This window comes from Zingiber officinale, chromosome 3B (genome assembly GCF_018446385.1).
Source record: "Zingiber officinale cultivar Zhangliang chromosome 3B, Zo_v1.1, whole genome shotgun sequence".
Classification (NCBI taxonomy): Eukaryota; Viridiplantae; Streptophyta; class Magnoliopsida; order Zingiberales; family Zingiberaceae; genus Zingiber; species Zingiber officinale.
Window position 1 is genome coordinate 77,594,021 of NC_055991.1, and position 12,135 is coordinate 77,606,155.

Here is a 12,135-nt window from a genome sequence, read left to right on the forward strand (position 1 = left end):
GAAATCACCGTCCACGAGCCCTTACGTGAACGCGTTCATCATTGTTTCCGAGGTGACCGTCGGAATGTCCATGGCCACCTGGTTGAAGCATTGGATGTAAGCTCGGAGCGACTCCCTCATGCCTTGCTTGATGGCGAACAGATTGACGCTGATTTTCTGGTGGCGCCTGCTGCTTGCAAAATGATGGAGGAATGCCGTTCGGAATTCCTTGAAACTTGTGATAGATCCGTCCAGCAGCCTTCGGAACCACCGATACGCTAACCCCGAGAGGGTGGTGAGGAATACTCGGCACTTCACACCATCTGTGTATTGATGCAGAGTGGCAGTGCTGTCGAACTTACACATATGGTCGTCTGGGTCGGTTGTTCCGTTGTATTCCCCGATCGCAGGGGGCACATAATGCTTCGGCAGTGGATCACGCAGGATGTCATCTGAAAACTGCCGGTTGATCCGCTCGGGTGACACGTCTGTTCGGGGCGCCTTCCCTTTTCTGACGTCCCGGACGAGTGCTTCGTCCGATGAAGATCCCTTGTCCTGATTAGCTTGCGCTACCTCCGAGGGCGTCTGGAACAAAACCCAATGAAAAGGTATCAGGGCGGGCGACGCCCCCATCTGGGTGCCGGTCGGTCCCTTATTTTGGCCCCATATGGAAAGCTGCTCCGGCCGCTCTTCGGGTGACGCTCGGCCTCCAGATGCTGATGTCGCCTGCTGCGCTGCCTGCTCGGCCTGAGCTTTCTGCTGCTGCTCCACGATTTTTGTTGCCTGTGCTTGGATAAGTGCTTCAAGCTCCTCAAGAGAGAGCGTTACCAGAAGTTGACGTCCAGCTTCTTCCATCTTCTAGGCTCGGATTCAGGTGCGTTCCACAGACGACGCCAATTTGATCATGTCCGAGCGCTGAGTCGACGGACGTTGGGGACGTGGCACGCTCCGCTGTCTCCGGCTGGTGGTGTAGATCTTCAGTGAACCTGCAAAGAAGCCGAGCCGGGAGGGGTTTCCCGGCGACGGCCCTCCGAGGCTCAAGTCAGGCAACGAGAAATGAGAGAGGCAGCGTAACTGTGACTACAGTGAGGATTGCGCATACCTTCGTCGACGTCTGGGGGTCCTTATATAGGACCCCGGGGAGGCGCGGGCACGCTTCTCTATGCGTGTACGTTTTCCCAAACATACCTTAATGATCCCCTGTCAGAAAAGTACCTCTGGCGCCGTTCCGCAATCATCCGAGCATATCCCGGATGTGACGGTGGAAGCTTCCACCGTATGATCCTGTGTACGGCTCGGCCGCTAACCCTGTTGCCTGTCGACGGCAGACGTCTCGAGGATGATGTTATCCCCTGTCTCCTTTGTCCTCTTGCGCTTCCTATCTGTTCCAGGGCTGAGCGGTCAGGCCGTTCGGCGGGCATATCACTTCTGCCTCAGTCGTATGCTCGGATGAGATTGCTCCTGCCTGTCTTTGTTGCCTTGTGCCCCGGCCGAACGGATAGCCCGCTCGGCCCTAAAACCTTTTTACTTTGAGCCTCGGAAACCCGACCCCTAGTCAGGTTGTCTTTTATTCGGCTCGGGGGATTCCAGACCAGTCGGCCATCTCATTCCGGTCGGTCGGGTGGCCGGTCGGCCCTCTCAGTCCGGTCGGTCGGGTCTCAGGGTTGAATCTCTTGGCCTTTGACCTCCACGTGTCGTTGACCTTCCGCCAACGAGGGTCCCCCGTCCTTACCACCGGATCAGTATATATTGGAGCAGTTTCAATAGTTCCTTGCTTCTCAGCCCTCTGCCATGTCAGCTTCCTCTCATATAGGTTTGTCATCATCTAGTATTTCAAGTATATCTTCATCCTTATGGATCTTGGACTCTGGTGCTTCCCATCATATGTCATCTAATTTATTATCTTTTATTTTTTTTTCTTTCCGTTCATCTATATTTATTGTGATTGCTGATGGTACTCCTATGTCATTAGGAGGTGTCAGTTCAATTGTTACATCTTGTTTTTCTCTTACTGATGTTTATTATATTCGTAGTTTTACTTTAAATCTTGTTTCTGTTAATCAATTATGTGAGTCTGGATACCTAGTCTCTTTTTTTTCATCTAATTGTTATGTTCAGGACCCGTATTTTAGAGGCTGATTAGGGCAGGTCGTAGGCAAGGTGTTGGTCCCTTGGAGGCCGGCTAGAGGAGGGTGAATAGCCTGCAAAATAAACGAACCATTCTCAATCTTTTATAGCTTAATTAAATAAAACACTTGCATAAAAAGAATTAAGAATTTAAATAAAGAAAAGAGGCATAATGAATTTACTTGGTTACAACCGGGAAGGTTGTTAACCCAAAGAAGAAAAAGCTCGGTAATATCTCCTTCGGGCGGAGAAACCTTTTACAATAGTCAAAGCTCACTAACACAAAGCTAAATAGAAAATGAAGCGACTAAAAGTGTTGTTTCTCATTTTTCAGGTGTTTTTGACTTCTGGGATCATGTCTGTATTTATAGCCCTGGTCGGGGCGCCTGGAAGGGTTCTAGGCGCCTAGAGGGATTCCAAGCTCCTGGAGGGGGATAAGACTTTATCCCCATTGTAACGGATCACATTTGACATGATCCGGATAAAAATCCTGGTCCAGACACTCGGAGTCCGGCAAGTCCGAGCGCCCGAAGTCCAGTGAGTCCGGGCACCCAGACCAAGAAAGTCAACAACCTGTTGACTTTCATTCCCGGTCTTCTACTCTGATTCCGCTCACATTGGTCTAAGTCTTCCGCTTCGACTTCGGCTCCACTTGGGTGATCTCGACCTTCCGAAATAGGGCTCACCCGAACCCAACTTTCGACCTTCGAGCAAGCTTCCTCTCTGTCTTCTCGTCCCTCAGAAATGTCGTGCGCCTCCTTCTCGTTTGCCCGCGTACTCTTTCACAACACCTCGTCCCTCAAATGCACCGAGCCCGTCGGCTCTCTCCCATGTCGTCCTTCTCGCTATCTGCGTCTTTTGCTCGACTTCATATATGTGCCTAAGCTCTTGCACACTTAGACACAGGGTTAAACACCAACAGGACCAAACCTGACTTGGTTGATCACATCAAAACCACCTTGGGGGTACCAACAATCCCCCCTTTTTGATGTGATCAAACCCAAGTTAAGTTAGTATAAACAAATAGTAGTTATAATTAAAAAATTTTGTAAGTACAAAAAAATTGAAATTTAAAATATTACCCTCTCCTTAGACTTAATTTTTATTACTTCCCTTTTGATCACATTAAAAATAGACTACCAAAAAGTATTTCACTTAACAATGATGAAAAGTCTAAGGGTTACTTAACAATGGTAAAAATTTTGACTTAATATAAAATTTTCTAAGTGTTAAGAAAATTTTGAGATAGAAAATTTTCCCAAAACAATAATTTTCAAAATTAACTCTATGAAAAAAACTTTAAAATTTTCTAATTGATGAAATTATTAATTTCTAAAGTGAATTTTTGCCCAACATTTAAAGCATTATAATTAAATGTTTAGCAATTAGTCAATTAAATACTTATTTCAATAGTTGGCTTCTAGACTGTAGTGAGGCACTAGGCCTTCTTAGTTATTAGAGCAACAACCACTTCTAGATAAAGTCTCTTAATGAAATTAAACATTTAATTTTCTCTCTAAAAGTCCTAAGTCTAATTTTTAATTTATGCAAGATTTTAGAACCCAATATAGGTTCCTTCCAATTGAGTTAATCAGAAATTTCTTAGAAATATATTTTGTTAATAGTTTTCTGATTTGGCCCCTATGATATCTAAGATACCAGTTTAGTCCATTATAATTTTGAATTTGTTGTACATTTAAGCATGTATGATGTTTCAAATTTTCTATTTCTTTACTTAATTTTTTATTTTCTAATTTTAACTTATCAAATCTTCTAATCGATAAGAAATGACTAAAGTTGATTTTAATATTTTATTTTCTTTTTCTAACATACATTAATTCTTTGACAATAATTTAACAAACTTAAATAACTTGTCAGGGGGAAGAGACCGTGTCTAACTTACCTCATCGATCTCGCAATCTGAAGCTCCCCCTGAAGTGCAGCTTTCTTCCAATGTCACTCCTCCTTCATCGATGCTCATTTCAGATGAGCTTGCTTCATCTTTATCTTCTTACTAGTGTAAGTTCGGCGATTACTTCGATTTCTAATTCAGACGATGTTTTATCCCACATTGCTTTTAGGTTCTTATACTTGTTCGTTTGGGCTAGCTTCTTGCGCTCTTGTCCTTGTTCTTCAATTTAGATCAGTTGTCTTTTACGTGCCATTCTTCATCGCAGTGGTAGCATCTTATCCTTCTTTTTCTTCTGCCCTGCACTTGATTAAATTGCTTATATTTAAATAATTTTTTAAATTTACTTACCATCAGTGTCGTTTCATCATCATCGAGAGAAGATTTTGTATCTCATTCATCCATTTTTTGCCTTAAAGGCAGTGTTGTGCTTCGGCTCCTTCGAATCTACACATCTTGTTTCATGGACTTCAAAAGTTGAAAATAATTCTTCTAAAGTAATAGATTCTAGATCCTTAGAGATATAATATGCATCTACTAATGATGTCCATTCCGTATTTTTAGGGAATGCATTAAGCGCGTACCTTAGCGAATCTCGATTGATTACCTTTTCCCCCAGATTTGTGAGTCCGGTGATGAGCTCCTTGATCCTTGAGTGAAGGTGTGCAACAGTTTCACTTTCCTCTAATCGAAGGTTGCTGATCTGGTTGTGGAGTAGATCTCATCTCGCGAGTTTCACCTCCGAAGTTCCTTCGTGTAGTTCCAAGAATTTCTCCCAGAGCTCCTTGGCAGACCCGTAAACTCTGATCTGATTCACTTCTTGTGGCGATAAGACACTCAGCAGATGGAATTCGACTTTGTCGTTTGCATGAAGTCGGCTTGCTCCTTCTTCATCCATTGGTATTTTTCTTTCCCTTCAGGTGCAATAAAGTCAAATTCCATTATTAAAAGTAAATCAAAATTTGTCATAAAAAATACATCCATTCTTTTCTTCTAGCTCATGAATTCCCCCTCGAACTTTGGTGGGTAGATGCTCGGTCCGACCATCTCGAGTGCTTCGTTTGGCGGTTAGTCCTCCTGAACCTGTTGGGCTCTGATACCACTTGTTAGTCCCTTAAAGGCCGGCTAAAGGGGGGTGAATAGCCTACAAAATAAACGAACCTTTCTTGATCTTTTATAACTTAATTAAATAAAACACTTGCATAAAAAGAATTAAGCATTTAAATAAAGAAAAGAGGCACAATGGATTTATTTTGTTACAACCAGAGAGGTTAATCGAAGGAAGAAAAAGCTTAGTAATATCTCCTTCGGGCGAAGAAGCCTCTTACAGCAGTCAAAGCTCACTAACATAAAGATAAACAAAAAATTAAGCAACTACAAGTGTTGTTTCTCATTTTTTAGGTGTTTCTGGCTTCTGGAATCAGGGTTATATTTATAGCCTTTGTCGGGGCGCCTGGAAGGGTTCTAGGTGCTTGGAAGGGGATACAAATTTATCCCCGTGGCAACAAATCGCGTTTGACGTGATCTAGATAAAAATCCTGGTCCGGGCGGCCAAAGTCTGGCGAGTCCGGGCGCCCGGACCAAGAAAGTCAACAACATGTTGACTTTCGGTCCCGATCTTCTACTCCGGTTCTGCTCGCCTTGGTTCAGGTCTTCCGCTCTGGCTCAAACTCCACTTGGCTGATCTCGGCCTTCCGGAATATGGTTCACCCGAACCCAACTTCAGCCCTTCAAGCAAGCTTCTGCTTCGGTTTCTCGTCCCTTGGAAACACCATGCGTCTCCTTCTCATCCGCCTGCGTACTCTTCCGCAGTATATATATCATCCCTCGAATGTACTGAGCATGTTGGCTCTCTCCCATGCAGTCCTTATCGCTACCTGCGTCTTTTACTCGACTTCTTGTACTTCTAAGCTCCTACATACTTAGACATAGGGTTAAACACCAACAAGACCTAACCTGACTTAGTTGATCACATCAAATCCACCTTGGGATACCAACAGAAGGAGGACTCTATGTTTTAGATTAACTCAAAGTACAGAAGTTGTAGTTTTGAGTGTGGATTTATCATCTTTTCATCTGAATCGTTCATCTTCTGATTTTTATTTGTGGCACTCTCATTTAGGTTGTTTCAACATCTCATTTGTAGTTTTTAGCTTCTACAGGAGTATTAGGACCTTTAAAAAGTTCTGATATTTCTAATTGTAGTGGTTGTAAACTGGCCAAATTTTCTGTCTTACCATTTTCTAAAAGTCTTTCTTTTTCTTTTGCTCCATTTGATCTTATCCATTATGATATGTAGAGACCCTCTCCTATTCCTACAAAGGGGGGGGGGGGGGTCAAGGTATTATGTTTCATTTATTGATGATTGCACTCGTTACACTTTGATTTATCTTATGAAACACAAGTTTGATTATCTTACAATTTTTAACAACTTCATAGCTTTTGTGAAAACTCAACATTCTAGTGTCATAAAGTGTTTTCGTTGTGATTTGGGGGGTGAATACACTTCAAATCATTTTTCACAATTACTTGCTTCTGATGGTACTATTCATCAAACCTCTTGTACAAATACTCTTGAACAGAATGGTATGGCTGAACAAAAGCATAGGCATCTTTTTGAAACAACCCGTTTATCATTATTGTCTGCTAGTATTCCTAGTACCTTTTCGAGGGAAGCAATCCTTACCACTTTTCACGTGATTAATAGAATTTCAACCTTACACAATTTAGGCTTGTCACTTTTTGAAAAATTGTATGGCATGCTCCTCTCTATTCCTCTTTGCATGTTTTTGGTTATGCTTGCTTTGTCCTTCTTCCACATATCGAGCATAATAAATTAGCCTTTTGGTCTGCTCTTTGTGTCTTTTGGGGTTATGGTGTTACTCAAAAAAGATATCGTTGTTTTGATTCTGTTAGTAAAAAATTGTATGTCTCTCGTTATGTTGTGTTTCTTGAGTATATTCCATTCTTTTCTGTTCCAGCTAGTTCACATAATATGACAAAGTCAGATCTACTTTGTATTAATCTTTTCAATACTAACACTGAGGAAGTTTCACCCACAACTCCTACTAGTAGCTCAACTGAATCTGGTACTTTGGTTCCTGAGATATCCGCTCGACATGTTTCTCCTTCTGCTACTACCCAATCATCTCATGAGATTATGGATGATCCTTCTCTCCACCGTCGTCAATCCACTCACGTTCGTAAGTATACTAAATTGTCAAATTTTGCTTACTCTTGTTATTTTCATTCTTTTGCTTCATTTGATGCATCTATTCATTGTCTTTTTAAGTCTGTATCATATAAAAAAGTTGTTTGTAACCCACTTTGGCAGAGTACTATGACCGAGGAACTAACTGCTTTGCATCAGACTCATACATGAGATTTGCTTCCATTGCCACCCGGAAAATACACTATTGGTTCTCGTTGGATATATAAGATCAAAACTAAATTTGATGGATCTATCGAGCGATACAAAGCTCGTCTTGTTGCTAAAGGTTATTCTCAGGAGTATGGCATGGACTATGAGGAAACATTTGCTCCTGTTGGAAAAATGACGACTGTTCGTACTCTGATTGTTGTTGTTTCTGTTCGTCGATGGAGAATATCTTAAATGGATGTCAAGAATACATTTCTAAATGGTGATTTTCATGAAGAAGTTTGTATGACACCTCCTCCTAATATTTAACATCAACCTGATGAAGTTTGCAGGCTTCGTAAAGCGCTTTATGATCTCAAACAAGCACCGCGTGCTTGGTTTGAGAAGTTCTTTACAGTAATTACTTTGCTTGGTTTTCATCCTAGCAATCATGATTCAGCATTGCTTGTTAAATGTACGAGTGCAGGTTATATTCTTTTATTATTATATGTTGATGACATGATTATTACTAGTGATAATTCTGATAGAATTGCTTCCCTAAAGTCTGAGTTGGCTCGTCGTTTTGCTATAAAAGACTTGGATATACTACACTACTTTTTTGGGCATTGAGGTTGTTTATACCTCGAAAGATTATCTTTTATCCCAGTCAAAGTATATAACTGATATGTTTGAACGTGCTCGTCTTACTGATAATAGAGTTGTTGATACTCCTATTGAGACTAATGCCTGATATTCTCCATTTGATGGCTCACCTTTGTTGGATCCTAGTTTGTACAAAACTATTGTTGGAAGCTTGGTTTATCTCACTGTGACTCGTCCAAATATTGCGTATGTTGTTTATATGGTTAGTCAATTTATCGCTGAACCAACTACAGTTTATTGGGATGTTGTTCTTTGTATTCTCAGGTATCTTCGGGGCACTCAATTTCAAAGCATTTTATTTCCTTCTACTTAATCTCTTGAACTACGTGCATACTCTGATATGGATTGGGCTGATGATCATACGGATCGTAAATCTACCATTCACTTCTACATTTTTCTTGGTGATTCCCTTATTTCTTGGAAGAGTAAGAAACAAGATGTTATTTCTAGATCTTCCACAGAAGCTGAGTATCATGTCATGGCCTAAACTACTTGTAAGATAATTTAGTTCATAGTTTATAGAATCGCGATCCTACGCAGAATCGATTTAGGGTCAGGAACGAATTGGTCAGGATTGGATCATAGAATCGCACGATACTACCAAAAACCTTTATTTAATATAAATATATAACTAATTTTGTATATATATGTAATCATTTATACTCAACACTTCAGATTACATTACTACATGTATAAATTTAAATTAACTTGTAATTTAACTATCATTCTCGAATAGTGATAATATTTATATTTTCCTATCATAAAATAAAAGAATATAAAATTTCTATTAACACAATAATAATAACACATTCAATATTAAAAAAATTTCCTTTGTTTATAAGATAATTCAATTTAAAGGTCAACAAAACACCTAACATATATAACAAAAACTATTGAATCATTTGATTCAAATATGAACGCCGGAAATAATCTTCTAAAGATTGATTGATGCCACACAATACTAGACAATAGGCATCCAAAAACTCATCATTTTGGAAAAAGAAATGACAGAATATTATCGATAAAAAACTAACTCAAAATAATTAAACATATATTTAAATACTTTAAAACTCTAATAAGATGAAAAAAAATAATAAAAATAAATAAAATCTTCTAGACATCCAAAAAAGATTTAAATGATATTTTTTGGGTTTGAAATATGGTGATTAAGGATAAACTTTGAAATTTATTAAATATCTCTGAACGAGCTTTAATTTGATGTATTATAAGCCTCATGGTTCAATCCGAGTTAAAAGTTATGACCTCTCAAAACTTCCACCGATCCTGCTCTGATTCTACTCCGATCCTACTGATTCTGTTCCGATCCTGCTGCGATCCTACTATAAAAATCAATTTTGCACGATTCTGGATCAATTTTAGGTTTCCGGATCGATCGCAAGATCGTACGATCCTACTATCCGAATCGCAAGATCGTACGATCCTGCTATCCAGATCGCAGGATCGTACGATCCTACGATCCGGATAGCAATTTTATAAACTATGATTTAGTTGTGTTGGTTACTTACGGATATGGATATTTTTCTTTATCAACGTACTCTGTTATATTATGATAATTAGAGTGTTATTCAAATTACACGTAATTCAATTTTTTATGAGCAGACGAACATATTGAAATTGATTGTCACGTTATTCGTCACCATCTTTAGATTAACATCATCACATTGTCTTTTGTTCATTCAAAGCTACAGATTACTAATATGTTTATCAAGTCATATTCTGCTTCACGTTTTCGTTTCTTATTGTAGCATCATAAGTTTGAGGGAGATGTTAAATTATATATATTTATTTATTTATAAATTTTAGGTCAATTTTTTTTTCCTTTTTATATTTAGAATTTAGAATTTTCATACTATGTATTTTCAATTATCAATTTTAGAATATGATTAATTTTTCTTCTTCTTAATTTATACACGTATCTCACACTTTCCATATTCTCACAACGACGTCTGCTTTGCCCAAGGCAGCATAGAGGGAGAAGAACTTTGCAAAGGTAGCGATTCTCCTGGACGCCATCGCCTTCTATCTCTTTTACGCTTTCGCTTTTTCCTTCAAACCAGCGAGTATGTAAGCTTTTGCAACCGAGTTCTTGATCAGCAAATCTGGTTCCACACCTTCAGATTTCATTGTCTCCAGAATTTGCTCCATACCCGATGTCATGGAATTTGCCTTTGACATTGACTAGCATCTTATAAGTGAAGCTCGTAGGTTTTATATTTTCCTTTTCCATCATCAAGAGTACATCAGCAATCTCTCTACGGTCTACCCGTTTGTAGAGCAGCAACAACTGGTTACAAGCAAAAGGTGTGATTGGAAGACCAAGATCTCTGATTTGACGTTGACAACAGCAACACAAGTAACCAACAAATTCTGTAAACCACCTCACTCCTGAACGATTCTGGGATGTTTTTTTTTTGATGTACTCTTCAGCCTCTAGTAGACCATTAACCTTTGCGTTCAAATCCAAATGAGATGCGTAGTTCCACTCCACAAGTTCAATTTTATTTCTAGCTTCCAGCCATTCAACAAACTGCAAATGTCAACAAAAAAAGTCCACAATTTTAGACCATAAAAAACTCTAAAAGGAAAATATAAGTAAAAACATGATGAAAGAATGCCAAACCAAAAAAGCAAAGTCATATCCTGAAGAAGTTGGTATACGTAAACATTTTCTTTTATTTCATTTCATGCACAAAACCAATATTCCAAAGAATTAAAACTCATATCCTGAAGATTTACAAATGTCAAACTACAATTAGAAAACACAGCGCAAGAATAAACATCGACATAAATCAACCAAGAGTTGTTATGGAAAATGAATGATAATTTTATTCAGCACATAAATTTAAAAGGCAACATTTGACTGTGCAAGATGAATTTAATGGATTAACACTTGACACAATAAAGATTACATTCTGTCCAGGCACAGCAGGCAATTAGCCTTTGAAACAATACAGATTTGACCATTTAATTGATTCTTTTGCTCATGCACAATGCATTTAAATTAGATATTAGTATAATTAACCATGTGTTAAAGTTAAGTAATGGATACTACAAAAGTAAGACAAATAAAGAGGAGGAAGAGAATTTTGAAGATAATGATTCAGTACGAGGAATAAAACTAACAAAGAAAACCAAATATAAAAATACTATGAATTGCAGGCCCCAATCAAAATCTAAGACAGGAGGTTTTTGTATGGTATGGGCATATGCAATCAGATAACTTGAAAGAGAAAGCCCTGGTCCACTTTGTTAACAGTAAATGTTCCCAAAAGTGAAGTTTTATCTTCCATTTGTATAACAGAGGTCAAAATTCATTTTTGAAACATCAAAATTTCAGATAAATACTAGGGTAAAGATACAATCACCTGCAGTGCTCTTGAGTAGAGTCACCGCTTCCTTAGATAAGCATAGCAATAGATATTTCACCTCTTCCAAGAGATTTCCCTTCCTCAACATACTTATCAAGTGCACTTGTTAATGAATTTCTTGGAGTTTCCATTATTAACTCGAAAATAGGAGAATGTGAGAGCCTTAACCGCTCCTTTTTTTCCCCACCTTCATTTGCTTCAACATCTACCAAGTCAAGTGAACTATCTGCAGCTTCTTTGGATAACTCCCCTTTGGAAATGAGCTCTTCATCATCTTCTTTACCTGAACCATCCACCCAATCAGCAGATTCCAATGGTATCTCCAGGTCAGAAAACCCATATTATAGATCGTCTTCCTTATCACCTGAATTTGCTCCAGCCTGAGAAGATAAATATCGACTCCAGAGGACAGGTTTCAGAGAAATAGGCTGGTGTATATGACTTCATTTGAATTGAGCTACTACTTACATTAGACTACCACTCCCTACATATGTTGTACTCAAGGTAGGACTATGAGAAAAACAAACGCAATTGATCCTGAAATTTGAATGCGAAAACCAGAATTATATTCTAACCTTCAATCTTTTAATTTAGCCGACCCTACCTAATGGGATAAAACTTGGATGTTGTTGTTCAATCGTTTAACTCATAGACTGAGAATACTCTTAGTAACACATGCTAGGTAACAGAAAATATAATGACAAAATATA

The 12,135-nt window shown here is 38.9% G+C and overlaps 1 pseudogene; it reads right to left on the reverse strand.

Moving 5' to 3' along the window:
* The window catches only part of LOC122054952, a 30,893-nt pseudogene that overhangs the window by 6,772 nt on the left and 11,986 nt on the right, over positions 1–12,135 (reverse strand).